Below are 22,927 nucleotides of genomic sequence, written 5' to 3'. Positions count from 1 at the left end.
CAATCCTATAAAGCAGTTCTAGGAGAAGTAAAACATGCTTCGTAAATGCTTGCCTATTTACAGTATACCATTGGAACAAATCATATCCTCCCAGCTCCCATCAAAACCAATGGAATGAATCATGTGAGGAAAGCAAGTGGGACTTGGTCCAAATCCAAGCCATTCCACAAGCCTGGTTCTTCATTTTGTGTCCGAATACTATACTGCACTCTTGTGTCAGTTAAAGAGCTTTAGCATAAAAAAAAAGTTCTGTGGCTAAACAGGGTGATTTGGTAATCAGAAGGCAGTAAAGAGATAAGAAAGCTGCATTTACAGCCAACAGCACAGAAGTCACTGTGTGGGAAGGTTTTTTCTGTGCAGACTCACAGTAATATAGTCCTGTAGATTTGTGCCCAAAGATGGGTTATTATTTCTGATAAGAGTATATGAATTCTTAAATATATGGCCAGTTTGCTTTCAGATAGTTTTGTACCAGAACAAAATGCTTGTATGCCCTGGAAAGTAGTTATTTTATATAAAACACTGGCTTGTAACCACAGTGTACTTTGTTCCCTTGTTCCAGCCATGCTTCAGTTAGTGAACTATTTCATGTTTATTTTCCTTTTTAATTCAAAATGAGCACATAAGTGCTAGTTATTGACTGATGTCTGAGGCCACTGGTGAGAGCTGTACACAGTGAGAGAGATGGGTCTAGACCCTTTTGGTTTCCTGTCCATTCTGAATCTTTACTACAGCTACAGAGCTGATGCTTTTTATCTGGACCCTATCTTGCCCTTGAATGTCACATGAAATGGAAACTTTTGAATCTAGCCACCTGATTGCCCATATACTAATAAGTATATGGGCAATAGGGAATGTGACACTTGCTACATTTTCTTTCAGTGTGAGGCAGTATTTTCTAAAATGTGACACCTAACAACAGCCTGTAGTAGCCACAACCATGATCCACCTGATCCTGCAAGACCAGGATCAGATTTTAAAAGCTTTTAGTGGTGGCTTCTTAGGAGCTGGGCATCTAAATGAAACTAGAAATCTGGGCCTAAGAGCTGCTTGTGAGGTAGTGAGCCAACTCAACCCTATCAGGTGTGTCCCCATGAGCAGGGACTTGCATATCTCCAGGGACAAACAGCAGTGGCACAATATGTGCTGCTGGTTGTCTCCAGGGAATGCCCATGCACATGCACTCTGGCGCATTGCCCTGAGTGGGATAGAGGAGGCTGGGGCCAACACCTGGCCTGGCCCCAGCAGCCTTACCTGTGGTCTGGGGGGCCTCAAGGGGTTACAGCCACAGTGATCCAGCAGCAGGGAACCTGGCCAACACCTGCAGCATAACTCTGGCCAGCTAGACTCTGGGTTTGGGCAGCATGGGCTGCCTCTACGTGCGCTGCTCCACTTTTCTTAGCAGCATGGGGAACACCAGCAGTGTGGTATATGCAGTGTGTGGCGCTATAGACAGGTCTGTGGTGCCACATACCATACATGCATGCTCGTCTGGATGTGCCCATCTGGTGTAGGCAAATACAGACATGTAACCCAAGTGGTACTCCAAAATGTAACCCCCCTTCAATTGAAGGGATCAGAGCAGGTGCACAAGCGCTGTGGGAGGTGTAGGGACCCTCCTTCCCTATTGAGCAGAGCCAAATCACCAATGGCGACTTAATCATACACCTTTTAAAGAGAGAAACAGTGGTGGGAACATAACATATATAAACCAGGGAGTATAGGGGACACTACAATACCCCGAGGGGACGGGATTCAATAAAGGTTAGGCATTAACATTCATAGACATATTCATCTAGTTAACAAAAGACAGGTTAAACAAAATATAAAATGCAAACAGCACAATGAACAATACTGATTAACAAAATATAAAATGCACAAAATACAAAACACCAAATAACAAGAGATATAGGGCATAGGTACCTGGAGGGGGAAAACACAATGACCCCCTCCACTCCAACAAGAATTTCTCCCCTGTCACTTCACCCACCCCTACTTGGCCCAGCCAGAACAGCTCTCCCACATGGTAGGCAGAAACTCTACCACACAGCCCCCACTGCTGGGCCTGCTCCAGGCTGCTGGGGCTTTTGACCTTCTGGAAGCCCATGCATCACATCAAGCTGCCCTGACTCTTGCTGGAGAAACTAGAAGCGGAGCTGGGAGCCTCTTGGGTCACTGCACAGCTTCCTGCTGGAGCCAGGCGGGGAACCTTTCCTGCTGGCTGCAGCCTCTTGCTAGGGATCCTGGAGCCCAGCAGGGAGCTTCTCCTGCCGGCCGTGCTATGCCACCTGCAGGTTCTGCTCCTTTAGGCTCTTCTGGGGCAACTGCTCCTGTCCCACTGGCCCAGCTCTTGCCAGCTCTTTGAAACTCTTTCCTTGTCGTCCCTCATAGGTGTCCTCTGAGTCAGCTGCGCTGCCCCTTTTATCCCCCTCCAGCTTACCTGAGGGGCCAATCAGGGCACATGGAGGGTGAGTCTCTGGGGCCTGATTGGTGAGGAAAGGGAATCCCAAGGCCTCCAATAATTTTTTACCCTTTCAAAGCCCCTGGGTCAAATCACTACCAGCTAGCCCATCACAGACACACCAAAGTGAAGCATAACTATTTTATCTTGCCATCTCTTGAGGCACTCAACAGCTTGCAGGATTCAGCTCCAAAACACCCTTCTCTTCCTTGGTAGACAATGTTTACAATGTAGAGCTGAAACTGTTTCAGAAATCTTCAACCCTTTTCCTTTTAGACAAGAGGGTCAGGGTCAATTTCTTTACTACTATAAGCCTGAGTGGGATTATTCCTGATTTACACAAATGTAAATGGAGAATCAGTTCCTATCTGTACAGAAGGTATAATGTGATAGGGTAGCATAGTTGAGTTTAGGGCTGCTGTTCATGTTGGTTACTTGATCACTGCTGTTTGCTTGGCTTAAGGGTGAGAAAAAGCTCCTGTGGTTAAGGTACTGACCTAAAAGTCAAAATCGGAATTCAGTTCTCAGCTCTGCCATAGACTTCCTGTGTAACCTTAGGTATGTCACTTCATTTCTCTATGCCTCAGGTACCCTTCTTAAAAAGACAAGGGGAGGAATAACCTTTCTTCACTTCCTACCTTTATTTGTCTTCTGTATCAGGGCCAGAGCCTAACTGAGCTCTGTCTCCAAGGCACTTCTACTGTAGTGCTGTAACTCAGGAGAGTGATCCAGATAAACAGGGCTAGGTGTCAAGGATTCCTATACAGTGAATGGGGAGACATAGATGCTCCCTTAGTGACTCAGAGTATCAGGTTACTTAGCAGGCAGGGGCTAACAGCTTGCTGATTGGCACAGGGGTAAGTTTGACCTCCTGCTCCTCCTCAGAACTTCCTGGCCTAACTCAGAACTACAAGAGAGGCACTTTCATCATGTCCACACTCAAAAGGGAGATGCTTTTCAGTATCAGAATATCCTGACTGATGGCAGCATTGAACTCAGCATATAAAGCAATACTCTCAAGTATGTCCTGGTAGTACCCACCTCTGGCCCAATAGGCTAATGGTAAAAGCAGCTGTTCAGGAAGTGGGGTATCTGTATTGCAGGTTTACTTCATTCTGACGGGATTCACGCCCACATGTTCTGTTTCTCAGGAGAGTGCCTGAAGAGCAAAGTTATAGACAAGTCTTGGGTGGGACCTTCTTTTTGCTGCTTAGTGCATGAGGCATCCAAGATGCAATGTTTGCAGGGGAAGGATCTGGAAGAGGGCTGGCAGGATCAGGGAGCCTGGTGACTCTGTGGGTGGGGGAGGGGTGTCAGGAGGTAAAATAGCCCAATCAGAGATGGGAGAGGATAGGAAGAGCACAGTCCTGGGACTGGGGCAAATAGTTGGGCTTTCCCAGCCTTGAGCTGTGAAATGGGCCATATTAGATTTGGATTTGGATTTGGCCCAAATTGGGGGACAGTGATTCAATTAGTTGATTCAGATCATTGTCCCAATTCGAGTCGGCCAAATCTGAATCTGAAGATTTGATGCTGATTCAGAGAAACAGCTTTAAAAGTTTTTTCTACATACCTCAAGGTACCAGGCATGGCTCATGAATGCTGAGATGCTGGGGCACATGGAGCATCCCATAGGAGCATGGGGGGATCCCCCGCATGCTCAGCGGTGAACCCAGAAGTACTTCCGGTCCACTTCCAAGTCCACTGCTGAGCACACAGGGGACACCTGCCCCCCCCCCCCCCGTGCCATCTTGGCTCAGTGATCTGCTGTGGGGGGGCTCCATGTGCCCCCCCAGACCCAGGAGGCACCAGTCACTGAGCCAGGGGCGGGATGAGGGTCCCATGCATGATCCACAGCAGACCAGGAAGTAGACCAGAAGTGCTTCTGGTCCACTTCCGGGTTCGCTGCTGAGCGTGCTGGGGACCCCCTGCACTCCTGTGGTTCACTCCATCCACTCCATTATCTCAACATTCATGAGCCACCTGGTACCTAGAGGTATGTAGAAAAAAACATTTAAAGCTGTATCTATGTCCAAATCATTGAATCTCAAATCGTTTTGGAGAGATAAAAGGGTCTCCTGGTTCGATTCAGATTCAGAGATTTGGCCACCGAATCAGGCCAAATCTCCACCGAATCAAATCAGTGACCGAAGCTTCGCACAGCCCTACTCTGAACCCATGCAGATATTCCCTGGATTAAAATGTTAAACTGTTAAACAGGTTAAACTGTTCCCAATCTAAGTTAATTTATGTACTCAGGTGAACTAACTTAGATTGGGCCTTCTATTTTTGGCTCATTGTAAACCACCTGAATGTCTGCACAGATGGGCAGTTAGATTAACTTAACCTTTGTTAACCCAAAGTCAATCTAAATGTAACATCTGCACATACCCTGTGTTTGTAGGTAAAGCACCTTGCACGGTAAAACCCTGCTCTTGGTTGGGCTCTCTAATGTCACTTTAATACAAGTAATAAAAATAGCCTTGAAGTTACTGTCTTCAAATCTTCCCTATCTAAAACATCCACATTCAAGCAAAAGGTCTGAAGTTACAAGCTGTTGAGCATTCTCTGCTCAAACCAAAATTGGAGGGATTGAGAAGTGCCAGGACTTCCTGAATCTGCCCAGTACTTCGGAGGATCAAGCCCTAAATAACTAATAACAGATATTTACCTGGTAGAACATTACACCAGATTGGCCAGAAGCCAACATCTGTTTTGAATTTTGAGAGGTTTGGGATTCAAGTCTTCAGAGCTGTTGCTGTAGTTATGGTTCAAGATCAAGTCTAAAAACAGCAGGATAGGGTATTCCAGTTCTAGGGCCCAATTTCTGAGGTACTAAAATCCTAATTTTGAGATTAATGGACACTGAGGGTATGTAGCCCTGCACTGAAGGTACACTGCATACTGTAGGATTGTAGCCCTGTTTCTTGTAAGACTGAAATCTTACAGGAAAATCTTTCTGGAAAGTACTCTTATCAAATGACCTCTTGAGATTTTCAATCCCTCAAATATGAACCTGAACTCTAGCCCTGGGTCAGCCTCAAACCACAAACCAAGCTTAAACTTAGTCTGGATTCAAACACAGCTGCTTTGCCCATTAAAAACACCCACGAATTCTAAAGAGGAATTTTGGAATTCTCTGTGGTTTGTTACAATTTAAGCGGAACAGAATGTGGGTAAAACAAGCATGTAGCAGCTCTTGGTTGCTGGGGGTCAGACTCTGCTAGTTGGACTCTCAGTGAGCAATGCCATTGACAGAGGCAGATCTAGAATTTGGCCAAGCGGGTGCAGAATCACCAACTCACACTAGACAGGTGGCTGCACCCACACTCCCAGCCTTCTCCCCACCTCACCTCCCCAATGGTGTTGACAGACCATGCTACAGGAGCCTCTGGGGACTTTCTAAAGTCCCCAGAGCAGGTCAGAAGTCCCCACTCCCCCAACTTCTATGCTCAGAGTCATGTCCTCTCCTTTCCCCAGCTCACCATTGTTGCTTTCCCTGCTGTCCCAGGAGTGGGGGGAGACTTCAGAGCTGCTTCTGCCCATTCCAGCTCGGCTGAGCAGGGGTTGAACTCAGCTGGGACTGACAGCAGCAGCAGAAGTGGCAGCAAAAATGGTGGGAGGGGAGTTCTCCCACCCTTCCTGTCCCCTGTGAGTAGGTGTGGGGAGGGGGAACTCATTCCCTTACCCATCGCCACTGCTGCTGACACTGTCCCAGCTGAGTCCAGCCCCCATGCAGCCCTGCTAGAACAGGCAGGAGCCGCTATTAAATTTCCCCCCAGGACAGCAGGGAAAGCAGCAGTGGCAGGCAAGGGAGGGGACATGACTGAGCATGGAAGAGAAGAGTGAGATTCTCACCTGCTTTGGGGATTTTAACAAAGGTTAAAGCCTTTTAAAAGTCCCCAAAGTCTTGCCAGTCCAAACGGGGGTGTAGCTGCACCACTGTACCCCCTCTGCATCCACCCCAACCATTGAAATCAATGAAGCTACCTTTAGGATTAGGTGCTACTCCAGGTAAGTGAGAATGGCAGAATATGGCCTTTAATTATTGTGTATAGCTTTTGGAACTGGACTAAGAGAATTCAAAGCATGTGAAAAAGGAAGGATAAGTAGGGATCTCTGTTCCAATAGTTGCTAGGCCTGCAAAACCTGATTTTTTTTAAAACCATAGATAAAAACTAGAGTATCGGTCTTTCTGTCTGAGATTCCAGTACTATGGTATGATCCCATCAAGGAGATCTGTCCTGACCATATCTGCTTGAGTGCATAGGCAACGCATGGGGGGGCATGTGCTCCCCCTGAGATTGGCTGCTGCTGAAGCCACTGCTGGCTTCTGCAGGTGGTCACTGGTCACCCCCACCCCTGCTGCCAACATAGTCACCAGCATCTGTGGGCAGTACCTGCTTGCTGCCTGGCACTTGCCCTGCCCCCCCACCCCAGCTGACAGTGCCACTGGTGTCTGCGGGTGGTTCCCACTGCTGCCTGCAAATGGTGCCCCGCCCCGCAGTCTTGGGAGGCACCAGTCATTCACACTTGAGTGGTGTAAAATATTCAACATGGGTGCGGTCATCCTATGCCGATGGCCTGCACAAAGCTTTGCCAAATACTCAGATCCAATTTAACTTCTCTTTTAAGGACTTAGGAGGTGTATAGCTATTGTGCTGCCTCATTGTCCAGAGATATAGCTCATCCAATGAAATCTGAGCTCCTTGCATCCTAATCAAGGTTTTCACAAAATATTGCAAAAATACCATATTTCAGGCATGTGAACATGAAGGAAACAATTAGGGAAGTTGAAAAACACTGCTGTTTTGCTTAGCAACAGCATCAGATATGTATTTCAGTGAAGTCAGGAAGCATTCAGTGGCTATTTTCCTGGTTTTCTATTACTAAAATCTCTATCTTGACTTTACTGGGACCTGGATCAGAGCATGTTTGCTTGGAAGTGATTTTTTGTTATCAGAGAGGTTAAAAATAATTTGCTAGCAATCCAAAGTGATATCACCCTGAAAAACAGAAACCTTGTGTTTCAGATCAGACTGTCCCATTACCATTAAAAATGGAAAAGGGAGAGGGAAAGAAAACAGCAAATGAGAAAATGAAAAGGAAACAACAGATGAGACTATTGGATAATTATTTAGGACTGATATGTCTTCATATTTTTTACCGCAAAGGAGTGTAGAGAAGAAACGTTTCCATTCCTGGGTTTGTAGTCTCAAGCGTAACGCCATGCCATACTTAATAATGGCTTGAGAGCCTTGTGAAATATTTACCTGCCAACCTCAGATGATGTGCATCAGTGATTAGGGCAGCATCTGCTAAGCACCAAAAGTCAATTCAGAAAAAAATTCAGGAAACATGAACTGTATTCAGTCAAACAGACAGTTCTCAGCAGCTGTGGCAAGAGAACACAGGCTAAGCTAAGAGTTTGTCTAGAAAAACTGAAGATCTGACTCTGCAGATAAAGAGACTAAATTGGCAAAACATGCCTTCTCTTGACTCTCAGTGAATTTCACTCCAGGGCAGAAGGCCAAGTCCAAGCCTCTACAACGTTTCAGTTGGAAGCAGCCACAGGAATTAACTAACTTCCATATTGGTTTCACTTGTAACCAATGCTATATAAATCTCTCCGGTGCATAGAAGATAGGAAATGTATAGAAACAGCATGCTGAAAAGCTAGATCAGTTGCAAAACCAAATGCAGCATTTCCACATGGCACTTAGCTACCAAGATGATAGGCACTTTATAAATATATAAAGGCACATGCATTTTGGGAGGATGCCTTCTAGCTGTGGGGGAGTACAGAATTGGAATTCTAAATGGTGCCTCACAGACAAAAAGAATATTTCCCAAGGTCCCTTTGCATTTTAAGGCTTCTCTTAAGTGTATGAAATCTCACTAACATTATCATACAATTGTTAGAAGCCCTGGCGGTAACTGCATTAAATACAAAAATACAATGTTAACATTCTAAAAGCCAACTACAATATAATAGTTTTCTTTCCAGCCAAGTAGCATCACTAATAGAAAAGTGAGGCATGGCTGAACAGATGATGGCCCAAGCAGGTTTTTAACGATAACATTAGACTGTGAAATAAAACACAATGGGTAGGAAGATTCTGCATGTGTTTTTCAAGTGGCATTGTTGATGGCAAACATCTTTGTTTGTTCATGACAAAATATTTCATTAAGTTTAAACGCAGCCAAATTGAATCACTGTCTCCCAAATTGGCTGAATCTAAATCCAAAGCAAATACTAGCTGCTTCGCACAGGCCTACTATGTATGAACCAATTCAGTCTCACTTAGATCCTACAGCACAGTATTCTAAGGCTTAAAAGAAATTTAAGAGCCAAGTTCAACAACCTGTTTTAAAACCGCATTTAACTACTCACTTCAATGGAATCACACAGAGGCTTAAAATTAACCATGTGCTTCTGTACCATAGTTACTCAGGCACCGATCGTGATAGGTCATGTGTGTGTGTTGTGGGGGTGAATGTCACATCTAATCTGTTAGATTAATTGCTATATTTCACAGATAAAGGCAATATTTCATTGAACTAGAGAAAGTTAAAGACAGCGGGTGCCTATAGACGTGCTGATAGGCTGCTCCAGTGCGCTGCAATTACAGCACATTGGAGCAGCCTCAATTAATAGAATCATAGAAAGTGAGGGTTGAAAAGGACCTCAGGAGGCCATCTAGTCCAACCCCCTGCTCAAAGCAGGACCATCCCCAACTAGATCAGCCCACCAAGGCTTTGTTGAGCTGGGCCATCTGTTCCAATGTTTTACCACTCTCCCTTTGAGAAAGTTTTTCAAATACCCAAACTAAACCTCCCTTGCTGCAACTTAAGACCATTGCTCCTTGTTCTGTCCTCTGTCACTACTGAGAACAGTCTAGCTCTATCCTCTTTGGAACCACCCTTCAGGTAGTTAAAAACTGCTATCAAATCTCCACTCAGTCTTCTCTTCTGAGAAGAGATTAATCTTCCAGTAGATTAATCAGGTCTGCTGGAGCATAGTAATTAGCATGCTGTAGCCAGCCTCCATGTCTCATGTATCAAGCATCCCCGTTCTTCAAAATGGCGGCAGAGATACTTTAAATAAAGCTTGTTCAACAAGCTTTAGTTAAAGCACCCTGCCGCCATTTTGAAGCACAGGAATGCTGATACACAAGACATTGTGGGCACTTTAATTACACCAGCTCTTGGAGTCACTGTAATTAAAGAACCCCACCCACCCCGGGAGCACATGTAAAAATGCCCAGTATCCCAGCTTAGACAATGAGATTCCTAGATTTTGAACATTGCCCACTTAAAGAGAGAGAAAGTGTACTATACAAATCTACATTCTAAAATACTCCGATAGACTGAAAACATTGTAATTGTAAAGTACAGACAATTTTTGTTTGTTCATGGTAAAATTTGTTCATGGCAAACATCACAACAAACAAACCCCCCAAGTTTCTCCAGTATTGCACAAATAATGCAGTGTTAAACAAATGATGTAAAGCAAGACTGGAAAAGTCAGCACAGGCTCCTTCCACTCCATAAAGACATAAATTAGACTTTGCTCTGACAAGCTATCCCACAGTTATTACATTCAGCCACTCCAGAATTAGCTCTGTATAAGGTTACTAGCAAGTATTAAATATTGTGGTATCCCATTGCCCCCATTATGTTTATTTTTTCTGCTGTTCTATAAAATTTTTGTGACCAAACCACTACTAATATGAGGCTAGACTAGTGCTCTTGGGTTCCTCATTCTGTCTGAGTCCAACAGAGTTGGATATATACTACACAGCTTTGCCTTCATTCTTCTAACAGTTAATTTACCCCCACCAAGTGCTGTGAAGCTTCTGCCACTACCTGGCAGCCAGCTGAAGGTGCACGTAGACATCCCTGTACCTTCCACCAACTGCCGCGGTCCAGTCAGCAGCTACAGCCCACCCACAAGCACTCTTCACTCTGTGGCACCTCAGTCACTGTACCGCAGCTGCTGGACATGTTCAGGTGTGTATGTACTGTGTTGATTTGGTGATCGCAGCTGCTGCCTGCTGCCATCAATTCTGCTAGCAGAGGCAGGCACATACCGACAAGAGCCTCCTGTGAGTAGCATGTAAGATCTGTATCTAGAACTTGTTTGACATCTGACAACCAGCACAACGTTGTGTGTTCAGCCTATGTAGCCAATAGTAAACTGGAAATAGATGGTGAGGTTCATTTACCACAATCTACAGATAAGGGGTTTCCAGTTTATACAACTCTAATTACACAATTACATTAAAACAACAGGGAAAGAAAGAATTGTAGGGTTCAGTGACACAGATTCCACTGGGGAATCTTGCTTGGGACATATCCTCAGTCTCTTTGCAGTCTTTCTGAGAACCTCCTCAAACCAGCCCAGGCATAGCTTCTGGAGAGAGTGAGCTCAAAGCTCATCAGGGCTTTGTTTCGTGTTGCATTTTGAGCTGCTCAAATGTTGATCAGTGTTAGTGCTTGCTTGAGTTTGGAGCAGTCACACGTTAAGAGTATGTACAGACAATTGAGGAGGTTAGGGGGAGGTTAGATTGAGTTAAAAAGGGCTGCCCAATCTAAGGTAAGTTGGGAAGGGAGCAGCTAGAAAGGGATGTGTTGGGGTATTGCAGGCCAAGGGGCTCTGGAGATGATTGTGGGGCTCAGGGGAGCTAGCAGGGTCTGTGGGAGGATTGGGGGGATTGGCAAGGATTAGAGAGGCTAGCACTACATGTGGGGGGGATTAGGGGGTTTTGGGGCAGCCAGGCCCGTAGGGGAGACTTTGGGTGAGCCAGCAGCATCCATGGGGGGAATTGGGAAACTCTCAGGGTCTGCAGGAGGGAGTGGGGGGATTGGAGAAATGAGCAGGGTCCACAGGCAGATTGGGGGAAATGGGGGGAAATGGGAACCATGGAGGGGATCAGGGGGGGCTAGTAGGGTCCACAGGAGAGATTGGGGGGATCAGAGGGGAGAAAAGTGTCCATGGGGCTCATGAGGATCAGAGGAGAAGCAGTGTCTGCAGGGGGGAGTGGGAGTGCTAGTGGAGTCTGTGGGAGGTGTCTGGGAAGGTAGGCAGGGTCTACAGGACAGTTGGGAGGATGGGGAGGATTCTCTCCCTACCCAGGGCCAGGGGCTATTTTTAGCCCTCTAACTCTCCCAGTCTTGACAGGCCTGATCTAAGTTAGACTGCTTCTGAGGTACACATTAGCACAGACAGAAGTGACAATTTTTACCTGACCTAGTTACAGAAAGCAGTTTATAGCTGTGACCAAACACAAGTGCACGGCTGCAGACAGCTTAAAAAATGGCTGATCAGGTGAAAATATGACCACTTATTGCATGAGGTATCAGATGAAGATGTTTCAGAATGCAGCATTTCCTGTAACTTGTCTGTGGAGCTCCCAGCCAGTCACTGTTTTCAGAATGAGAAGGGGGAAAGGGAATGAAGGGAGTCCAGTATGGGGGTTTTTCACCCACCACAGGAGGGTGGAGCGGGTGTGCTGGGGGAGTGCTAAGGTAGGTGCTCCAATTCACCCACCCCACCCTTCAGCACTGGCTGGGGAACTCCAAAAATGATCTCCCTCCACTGCCTTTTCCTCCTCCCATTCTGAAAACAGCGAGCACTGCCAAAGAGCTGTGGCCATTGCTATGGGAATCTGGTTGCAGGCTCCCAGGCGCAGCTAGATTCCCCTCCCCCTGGAACCAACAGTGAACTTCTGTTTGGTCTGGGGTGAGGCAACTCAGAACGCTTTGTAGAAAACATTCTGAGTTACAGCTGGAAGCTGCACTTCTGTCTGCACCCAACTTAGATCAGATGGGCTGTTTTAGATTAATCTAACTGTCCTGAACTTCTGTACTGTTCACACTTAGATCAACATAACTAGGGATGTAAGTGTAAGGTCCACACGAGCAAACTAAGATAGCTCAGATGGACATTTTTAACATGATCTAGCCTGCCTGAATGTCTATGTATCCTAAGGCTAAAATCCTTCTCTGACTCTCCCCCACCTGCACAGCAGTGACTTGCCACTAGCAGGGGCCTGACTAGGAGCTACAGCTGTGAGTTGCTACTACAGGCCTCTATCCCTGCTTTAGGGTAGGGGAGGGGGGTGTAAGAGATAGGTTGGAGGGGAGATCATGAAGCTGGGAGGTGGAGAGTTAATGGGATGGGATTCAGTAATGAAATGGGAGGTGGAAAGGAAATGGGAGTGGGGAAAGAATGCTGAAATGAAGGAAGTCAGTCAGTGAAGGATAGAATAAAAAGAAGTAAAAAAAAAAAAAGAAGCCAAGAAGAAATAAAGAGGAAATAAATTAAAGGCCTCATGTTAGTACATTGGAATGGGTGTAAGAGGTGCTGATCATGCTTCTATTCTATTCTATTCTCCACCACCCAGAGCCTGGGGCTGACCCCTAAGCTGCTTGCCAGCCTGGGCTTGCTTTGCCCCAGCTCAGATTGCTGCTGTCTTGGGCACATGTGTACATGCTGTGCCCAGAAGTAGTTTACTCTGGCTCAAACTGCTTCAGAGTTCATTGCCTTGCATTAATTATACATGTAGAAGCACCCACAACACCTACATTTATTCTCAGGTCTATTCCAAAGTAAGAATTAACCCATTCTTTCTTAATATATAACAGCATACAATCGAGACAGGGAAACTGTAAGTGTCTTACTAAACAGGGCTACATTCTGTCACACCTCTTCAGGCAATTTTAATTGTCATGTTTATGTAAGCAGTCCTGTGAGCATGATCACTAAAGTCAATGGGACTGCTTGCATGAGTACAAGCGCCAACACAGGCAAGGATTGAAAAACTGGGCCCCTATTGTAGTTGCAGGACAAAAAGTGAGAATAGTCAGTATTCAGCCAACTCTGAACAATTGAAGTGCTTACTAGATCTAGTAAGGCCCAAAGTTATTTCATCTCTGAACTTTTATAAGCCACATGATTTTCCCTCCCTGTATTAGCACGCCAGTATATGAAAAGCAGACTCATAATCATATAACCAATTTTATCATGTTACTATTGCTTGATAGGAAGAAGTCTGTGGTGATTCAAAAGTATCAAAATAAAAAGGATAAGGAGTATATCTGTAAACCATTAATGTTTCAACAACTAAAAGACTGCATTTGAATACGATTGAGGAAAATATCTTTTTTTCACAGATTTAAAGGGTAATTGGGCGCAAACTATAGGCTGTCAGCTAGTGGCCATGAAAATTTAATTATTTTGTCAACTGCTGAAATGAATTGTGGAGCCTCCCATCCCTTTCTACTCACCTCTCTTGCTAGGCTTCTCCAGACATGCCTGAACAAATTTTATTGGTAAGACTCATTGGTGGAAGTAACAGGCACAATTCTGTTGACTTCAATGGAGTGTCACATACCCAATGGTGAATGTGGTTCAGTCTCTAAAGTCCTGACCCGAAGCTCCTTGAAGTCAACAAAGAGGCTCTTTTTGGCTACCAGGAGCTTTGGATCATGTGTGTACTCCATGTGTGTACCCTTCTGCACTGCCAACAATTATATTAACATTATAGTCTAGATTACTTACAGGAACACCAGCACAAGCATGGGAGAAGAGCTGATGGAAATGGACTTCCAGTATTTAATGGTTCTGTTTCTGTAGAATGGATAAATGGACAAATTAAAGTGAATTAGGGTGAGGACATACTTCAGAACAATTGACCTGAAATAATTGTCCATATGCTTATCTGAGACTAACTGGACCCCTGCTAAACCAGTTGGGACAACTGACAACCAACGCCCAGGAAAAAGCCAACTTGCTAAATGGGTACTTTGCATCGGTTTTTCACCAGTCCCAAGGGACGCCCCTGCCCACTACGGGACGGGAAGGCCCAGATGAGGGAGATTCCTTACCCTCCATCAATGCTGACCTTGTAAAGAAACACCTTGGGAGGCTGGATACCTTCAAGTCAGCCGGCCCTGACAGTTTACACTCCAGGGTACTCAAGGAGCTGGTGACCATCATACCTCAGCCCCTGACACAGATCTTTGAGAACTCCTGGCACTCTGGTGAAGTGCCCGAAGATTGGAAGAAGGCCAATGTGGTGCATATCTTCAAGAAAGGGAGGAAAGTGGATCTGGCAACCTACAGGCCCATCAGCCTGACCTCTACCCAGGGAAGGTCTTAGAAAAGATTATCAAAGAGACCATTCTTAACAGACTGGCCGATGGCAACATCCTGAGTGATAGCCAGCACGGGTTTGTTGCGGGTAGGTCTTGCTTGACCAATCTTATTTCCTTTTATGACCATGTGACCTATCACTTGGACAAGGCAGAAGAGATTGATGTCATATATCTTGACTTTAAAAAAACCTTCAATCTGGTACCCATGATCACCTCTTAGGAAAACTGGGTAACTGCAGTCTCAGCTTCACCACAATCCATTGGCTGGGGAATTGGCTCCATGGTCAGACCCAGAGGGTGGTGGTTGATGCAAGTCAATCATCATGGTGCGCTGTGACCAGTGGGGTCCCTCAAGGCTCTGTCCTTGGTCCTATACTATTCAACATCTTGAATGATCAATGATGTGGACATTGGTATCAGAAGCGGACTGGCCAAGTTTGCCAACGACATCAAACTTTGGGGTAAAGCATCCACACCTGAGGACAGGAGGGTGATCCAGGCTGACCTTGACAGGTTCAGCAAATGGGCGGACGAGAACCTGATGGTGTTTAATACCTGATGGTGTTTAAGTTCATCACGGGGGCACAGAAGGGAATTGGTGAGGTTTTATTCACCAAGGCTCCCCCGGGGGTTACAAGAAATAATGGCCACAAGCTAGCAGAGAGCAGATTTAGACTGGACATTAGGAAGAACTTCTTCACAGTTAGAGTGGCCAAGGTCTGGAACAGGCTTCCAAGGGAGGTGGTGCTCTCCCCTACCCTGGGGGTCTTCAAGAGGAGGTTAGATAAGCATCTAGCTGGGGTCATCTGAACCCAGCACTCTTTCCTGCCTATGCCGGAGGTCGGACTCGATGATCCATTGAGGTCCCTTCTGACCCTAACATCTATAAATCTATGAATCTATGAACATGGAAAAATGCAAGGTTATCCACCTTGGGAAGAAAAACCTGCAGCATGCTTATAAGCTCAGCATGCTTATAGGCTACACTGGCTAGCACTATGGACGAAAGGGACTTGGGGGTCATGACTGACCACAAGATGAACATGAGCCATCAATATGATGCTGCAGCTATTAAAGTAAGCAAAACACTGGCTTGCATCCATAGATGCTGCTCAAGCAAATCCCAGGACGTCATTCTCCTGTTGTACTTGGCCTTGGTGAGGCCACAGCTGGAGTACTGAGTCCAGTTTTGGGCTCCACAATTCAAAAAGGATGGGGAGAAGCTTGAGAGAGTTCAGAGAAGAGCCACGCACATGATCAAAGGTCAGGAAAACAGATCTTATGACCAGAGTCTGGGAGCTATGGGACTCTTCAGCCTGGAAAAGCTCAGGCTGAGGGGTGATCTGGTGGCTGCCTATAAGTTTATAAGGGGTGACCACCAGAATCTGGGGGAAAGTCTGTTCACCAGAGCACCCCAAGGGATGACAGATCGAATGGTCATAAACTCCTTCATGACCACTTCAGACTGGACATAAGGAAGAACTTCTTTACTGTCTGAGCCCCCAAGGTCTGGAATAGACTGCTGCCGGAGGTGGTTCAAGCCCCTACTTTGTACACCTTCAAGAGACATTTGAATGTTTATCTTGCTGGGATCCTATGACCCCTGACTTCCTGCCCCTGGGGAAGGGGAGCTGGACTCAAAGATCTTCCAAGGTCCCTTCCAGCCCTAATGTCTATGAAATCTATGAAATCTATGAAAATCTATGAACTGAAAACTAAAGAGAGGTAGCTTAGCTCTCAGCGCTAAATTATCACAGTTTAGCACTTATCATGGGGTAAAAGCAGCCATATGGATAGTTACTGAGAAGTGGTGGAGGTTCAGCAAGTCCTTTTTTAACTCTCTATATTTTGTTTTTGACATTCTAAGTGTCAGGTCAAGAGACTGTCAATGACAGCTAGAATAGCAGTCATATCATCGATTTCGCTGCATCATAATCCCTTCCTAAGTGTTATCTTATCACCCAACACATTGCTTACCTGCACTTGTATAGACAGCACGGCTATCTTGGATCAAGCTTCTTTGGAAAATAAATAATCATAGACTAACACATTCTTGCATGATGTCAGGTGTCTGTTTTATGAAGCCACTCATGAGAATTTCCCAGAGAAAATTCTTAGATAGGGGTGAAAAGAACTGAAGAGAGACTAAGAATGTGCTTTTAACTGACAGTAAACAACTTTTATTTGCAGAGCTTGTTATAAAATATTGCTGAATGTTTGTAGCCAATATTTTGAGAAGGCATGCATAACTAAAGATGAGGCAAGCGGCGCATGCAGGAATGAAAAAATGTTTCCTGTACTGCAAATTTGCAGCATGGGGAGAAAACTAGACCCCTGGATATCGAGCGGTCTAAAAAGTCCTAAGTTTAGAAGAGCGGGGCAGTGGGGCAGCCAGAGACTGGGTCCTCCGTGGAGACACTCTGACTGCTAGAGCGTCTCTGTGGTTGGCCCCTTGCCCTGGTGCTGAAACGTGCGGCCTGCCAGGCCACGTGTTCGGCACCAGGGTTCCAGTGCCGTAAATAAGGGGTCGGGGGGCTGGAGGAGGAGGGAGGGGCAATGGGGGGGAGGTCCCCCACCAGCCCACTTCCCCATGAGGCTGAAGTTGGTTCCTTATTCCCAGTTCCTTATTCCTTATTCAAAGCTAAACTAGACCCAATAGAAACTTGTTATTAATGAATTACACATCCAAAAGAGACATCATTTCATTAGCTACACATATGTACTAATTAATATGTAAAATAATATCTCACATCAAGTACAGAGCCCTAAACGAAGGTCAATTAGGATGGGATGATGCGGCAAAATACTTCTTGGGCCACTGGGGAACTGTCCCAAAGAACTGCCCCAAAGAAACATGACCACAGTCCCACCCGGCTCAAAGCATGGTTTGGCCACGCCAGGCTGCCAACTAAAACGCCTCATGCCCATTATACTAAGTGTAATGGCTTGAATAAGGAACTGGCTTTCAGGATGGGATTATGGCTAGAAATTCTGCTTGGGCCACCCATCAGGATACCTCTGTGTGACCAGCGGACTGTCCTGGACATCTATGACCAGAGACTTGCCCAGCCCAAAGCATGGTTTGGCCGTGCCAGGCTGCCAACAGACAGCACCCCAGCCACTGTGCTAAATACGTGGAACTGCATAAAGGACTAGATTTTGGGTTTATACCCAGAAATCCTTCTTGGGTCACCCCAGACCACACCTCTGGTTAATCAAGTCTGCTCTGACACGTGCTAAATAACATGCAACAGAGCAGAGGTTTGTCATGTCTACAGATGCTCTATATTTGCATGCTGCCATTTCTCCTGCCATCCAGTGCCTGATGGAACAGCAACATAGAGGTTTTAAAGGTTGAGTGTCAGCTGGCAGGGTTACACTCAAAAAGCAAGCATAGCACAGAACACCAAAATGCCCAGATTTCTATGGGAGACTCCCTTGGCAGTGGGGACATGTTTTGGGATGATTCCATGAGGGTTTAGCCCCCTGATCCCAGGAGAAGGGCAATTTCTTATTGGTAGCAATGTAAATAAGACATGGGGATGGGGAATAAATTGGTGCCTGGCATGGCAAAAGTACAGTTTGGACCACGGAAGAGTGGGGTCCAGAAGAGTTACCCAGTGGCATAGAGGTGTGTGACGGGGTGGCCCAAAAAGGATTTCTAGCTATAATCCCAGTTCAAAAGCCAATTCCTTATTCAAGCCTATGCCCTGAGTACAGTGGGAATGTGGGGCTGTCTGTTGGCACCCTGGCATAGCCAAACCACGCTTTGGTCCAGGCAAGTCTCTGGTCAGAGAAGTCCAGGAAAGTCCCCCCAGTGGCACAGAGGTGTGGTCTGGGGTGACCCAAGAAGGATTTCTGGGTATAATCCCCACCCCAAAATCCAGTTTCTGATTCAGTTCCATATACTTAGCACAGTGGCTGGGGTGCTGTGTGTTGGCAGTCTGGCGTGGCTAAACCACATTTTAGGCCAGGCAAGTCTCTGATCAGAGATGTCCAGGAGTGTCCCCTGGTGCCACAGAGATGTGATCTAGGGTGGACCAAGAAGGATTTCTGGGTACACTCCAAACCCATAATCCAGTTCCTTATTTGGGTGCATACAATCAGCACAGTGCCTGGGGTGCTACCTGTTGGCAGCCTGGCATGGCCAAACCACACTTTAGGCCAGGCAAGTCTATATTGAAGGATGTCCAGAGGTGTCCCCTCATGGCACAGAGGTGTGTTCTGGGGTGGCCTAGGAAGGATTTCTGGGTATAATCCCAGCCCATAATCCAGTTCTTTATTTGGTTCCATATACTTAGCACAGTGTCAGGGGGGTGGTGTCAGTTGGCAGCCTGTCATGGCCAAACCGCGCTTTGGACTGGGCAGGTCTCTGTTCAGAGATGTCCATGAGAGTCCCCCAGTGCCACAGAGGTTCAGTCTGGGGTGGCCCAAGAAGGATTTCTGGGTATAATCCCAGCCCAAAATCCAGTTCTTTCTTCAGGTCCATGTAGTTAGCACAGTGGCTGGGGTGCTGTCTGTTGGCAGCCTGGCACAGCCAAACCGTGCTTTGGGCTGGGCAAGTCTCTGGTCACAGCTGTCCAGGACAGTCCGCTGGTCACACACAGGCATTCTGATGGGTGGCCCAAGCAGAATTTCTATCCATAATTCCAGCCTGAAAACCAGTTCTTTATTCAAACCACTATCCTAGTATAGTGGGCACAGGGGCTGTTAATTGGCAGCCTGGCATGGCCAAACTGTGCTTTGGGTTGGGTGGGACTGTGGTCATGGTTCTTTGGGACAGTCTCCCAGTGGCATTGCTGTGAAATTTGGGGTATCCCAAGAAGTATTTTGCCCCATCATCCCATCCTAGTTTGACCTTCATTTAGGGCTCTGTACTTGATGTGAGATATTATCTTACATATTAATTAGTACATATGCATATCTAATGAAATTCTGTCTCTGTTGGATGTGTAATTCATTAATAACAAGTTTTTATTGAGTCTAGATTAGCTTTGAAAAGGGAACTTGGAACCGGGAATAAGGAATAAGGAACTGGGAATAAGAAATAGGGAACCGGGAATAAGAAACTGGGAATAAGAAACAAACTTCAGCCACATCTCCCCATGACTCCCCCGATCACTTCCCTGCCCAGCCCTGACCCCTGGCAGCCCCACCAAGCCCCTATATCACTTCCCTGCCTGGCCCTTCCCCCTGCCTGCCCCACCAACCCTCCCATCACTTCCCTGTCCAGCCCCACCCACCACCAGGCCCCCAGACTCCCTGATCACTTCCCTGCCTGGCCCCTCCCCCTGCCTGCCCCCCAGAGTCCCCCAAACCCTGCCCTGCCTAGATCCATCCTCCCAGACCCCCACCGATCTCTGCCCCCCCACCCCATAGTTTTAAAAAAACAACAAAAAAATCCCTCAGCACTTACTGACAGTCTAGCTACAGTCTGTCTCACTGTGGCCCCACCCACACAGCACAGGGCAGAGGGACAGCCCCAGCAGCCCCAACCCGGGCCCTCCTGTTCCCTGCTGCCGTGTGCTGCCTGGGGCGGGGCTCTGCCAGGAGGCCCTGAAGCCTCCCAGCCCTTCTTCATATGGTAAGTAGAGGCTTTTATTTCCATTTTTTCTTTCTTTTTTTTCCTTTAAAGCAATGGTGCCTGGGGTTGGGAAGGCCGCCATGGGGGCCTAGGAGTGCAAGTGGGAGGTGGGGCTGGGTGGGGCAGCCATCGGGGCAGCTGCAGCAGCTGGTAGGGGATGGGGCCAGGTGGGTCAGCAATTGGGGGGATTGGGTGGGGCATGTGGGCCTTGCAGGAGGGTAGTAGCCCCTGCAGGGGCCATTTCACCCTTGTTGGGGGGCCATAGACCCTGTGTAGGGACTGTAACCCCTGTGTGGGGGGCCGTAGCCCCTGTGTCAGGGACAAACCCCCTGTTGGGGGGGCGTATCCCCTGTGTGGGGACTGAATCCCCTGTTGGGAGGGGCCGTAGCCCCTGTGGGAGGGCAGCAAAATTTATATTCATGTATTCATAAAACATATATTTAGAGTTCACTTTATTATTATGATAAGATACATGCTTTTACACTGTAGATATATCAATAAAACGTTGTCCAACTGACCGCTGTCTCTGTTTCACTCTCTCTCTCTTTGTACTGGTCTTTGGTTTTACTTGTAGAGGAACATGGATTTTGGGGTATTTTACAGAGTGACTTTGGGATTATTTTTTATCAGGGATTTTTCAGTTTTCCAATAGGGAGCACCAGAATTCCTGCTAGGGAGGCCAGTGGCAGGACCCTGCTTGCTCAGAGCTGGCACCTTGGACCCAGCTGGCTGTGGCTGACCTCCTGGCCAAATGGAGCCAGGAGGACATGCTTTGACAGTTCAAAGCAGGCCACCACACCTGGAACATCTTCCGGGCAATAGCTGCCCAGATGGCCAGGCAGGGGGCACACATGGCAGTAGAGCTGCACAGAGGCCAACCCTGCAGCTACAGCCCGCTGGCAGCTGACCCAGAGGGGCAGATGCCTCTGTTGGCTCTGTTGTCCCCATCCAGGTCTGGCAGGTGTGCAGCAGGTCACAGCCAGGCAGCAGCCCTCACTGCCAGACTGCTGCAGTGCATAGATGGTGCAGGGAACTCTTAGGGCTGCTTCATCAGTCCAGCTGGCACAAGGGGTAGTGTCTCAAGGTACCAATTGGCTAAGCTCCTGAGAGCAAGTAGCCCTGAGCTACTTGCCAGGGCGGCTTTATATACTGCTGGGGACAGCACAGGTGCTGACCCCAGGCTCTAGCTCCCCCTAGCTGCAGATCTGGGAGGATCGAGGCAGGGTTATTTTGCTCCAGATGACACAATTTGCTCTACAACAAAGTGCAATGTCCAAGCATGTGTGCTGAGGCAAAAAGCCCCGGCTCAAATTTGCACCGCTTCTATTTGAGTTTCTGCAAGCGCATGTGCTTGCATGTGTGGACCCGCCCATTGTAGCTGGTAAAGAAATGCAGCCAGAGCCCAGTGAAATGTGAAGTTTCTCAACAACTTTAACAATGACTAGGAATGAATCCCACATTAAATTATGTGGTCTTACACTGAGGACCACAGGATGGCATATATATCTGCTCAGATGTCAGCAAGCCTTCATTCCTTGAGCAAGAGAAAGCAGCAGTAACTTCCAGGAGAGAGTTAGTCCTGCAGTGCCTGTTAAAGGAGGAGAGAATGCCTTTCCTAGGGCTACCATATTTTCAATTTAAAAAAAGAGGACTCCTGTGGAAGAGAGGGAAGATATATGATTGGGGCAGGGGGGAAGAAGTTATATGCCCATGCCCTGCCACTGTCCCTGCCCCTCACTCCCAACCCACAGCCCCCACAGCCCTGCTGCTGCCCCTCATTCCTGACCCACAGTACCCTGCCTGCCAGACCATGCTGGTGCTCCTCACTTCCAACCCACAGCCCCCTGCCCCCCAAAAACTTGCTGCTCACACAGTTCCCTGCTGCCCCTGAAGCTTCCCCCACCACTCTCCCCCACCTCCTCACCCTGCTACAGCCCCAGTGCCAGCAGGCATGCATGTGTGCACACAGACACACACATACGCACTCGCTCTCTCTCTCTCTCTGTCTTACCTGCCTGCAGCTGCCGGGGCCCATGCACAAAGCACACGATGCCCAGCCTCCAATCACCTTCCCTTGCTGCCCCCAGCACCAAGCAGATCCAGTAGTATTGGATCACAAAGAAAACCTTCACCGAAAGCTAAAAATGTGTTGCTGGTACAGCTGCAAAACATTCAGAATAAGTATTCAATAGAGAGACGTGCCCTTGCTTATGAGGGTCAGGATAGAAAAACTGAGAAATACGGACAGAGCAGATTCCTGCTGTGTGGTACTAACAGTATTGCTCACATCATGCACCCAATGTGGCGGCCTATCATCCAGGTTGCTGTATTGGCACTCAGGAGCCTGAATTCTTTTCCCACCTCTGCCACTGGCCCTGCTGAGTGAATGTCAGCAAGTCATTTCACCTTTCTGTGCCTCAGTTCCCAGTTGTGTAAAACGACGAGAACACTGATCCCTTTTATAAAGTTCTTGGAGCTCAACATGATATGAGAGGTAAGTATGATCATTAAAGAGCACCTTTTTTAGATATTAGATAGATGCTGATGCCAGTTGGTCAGTTGGAGAGTCACATTCATTATATTGGCTAAAGCCAACCTCTAGAAGCTCTTGTTTAATCACCCACTAAAAACTGGCACTGAAAAGACTCCAACCGTCAAATTCTAGTTAACCATCCATATAGAAGACCATAGAAGAAAATATGTAAATAATATGTAAATCT

Source organism: Alligator mississippiensis, chromosome 1 (genome assembly GCF_030867095.1).
Source record: "Alligator mississippiensis isolate rAllMis1 chromosome 1, rAllMis1, whole genome shotgun sequence".
NCBI classification, from domain to species: domain Eukaryota; kingdom Metazoa; phylum Chordata; order Crocodylia; family Alligatoridae; genus Alligator; species Alligator mississippiensis.
The sequence above is the reverse complement of the archived record's forward strand: the minus strand, read 5'-3'. Positions refer to the sequence as shown.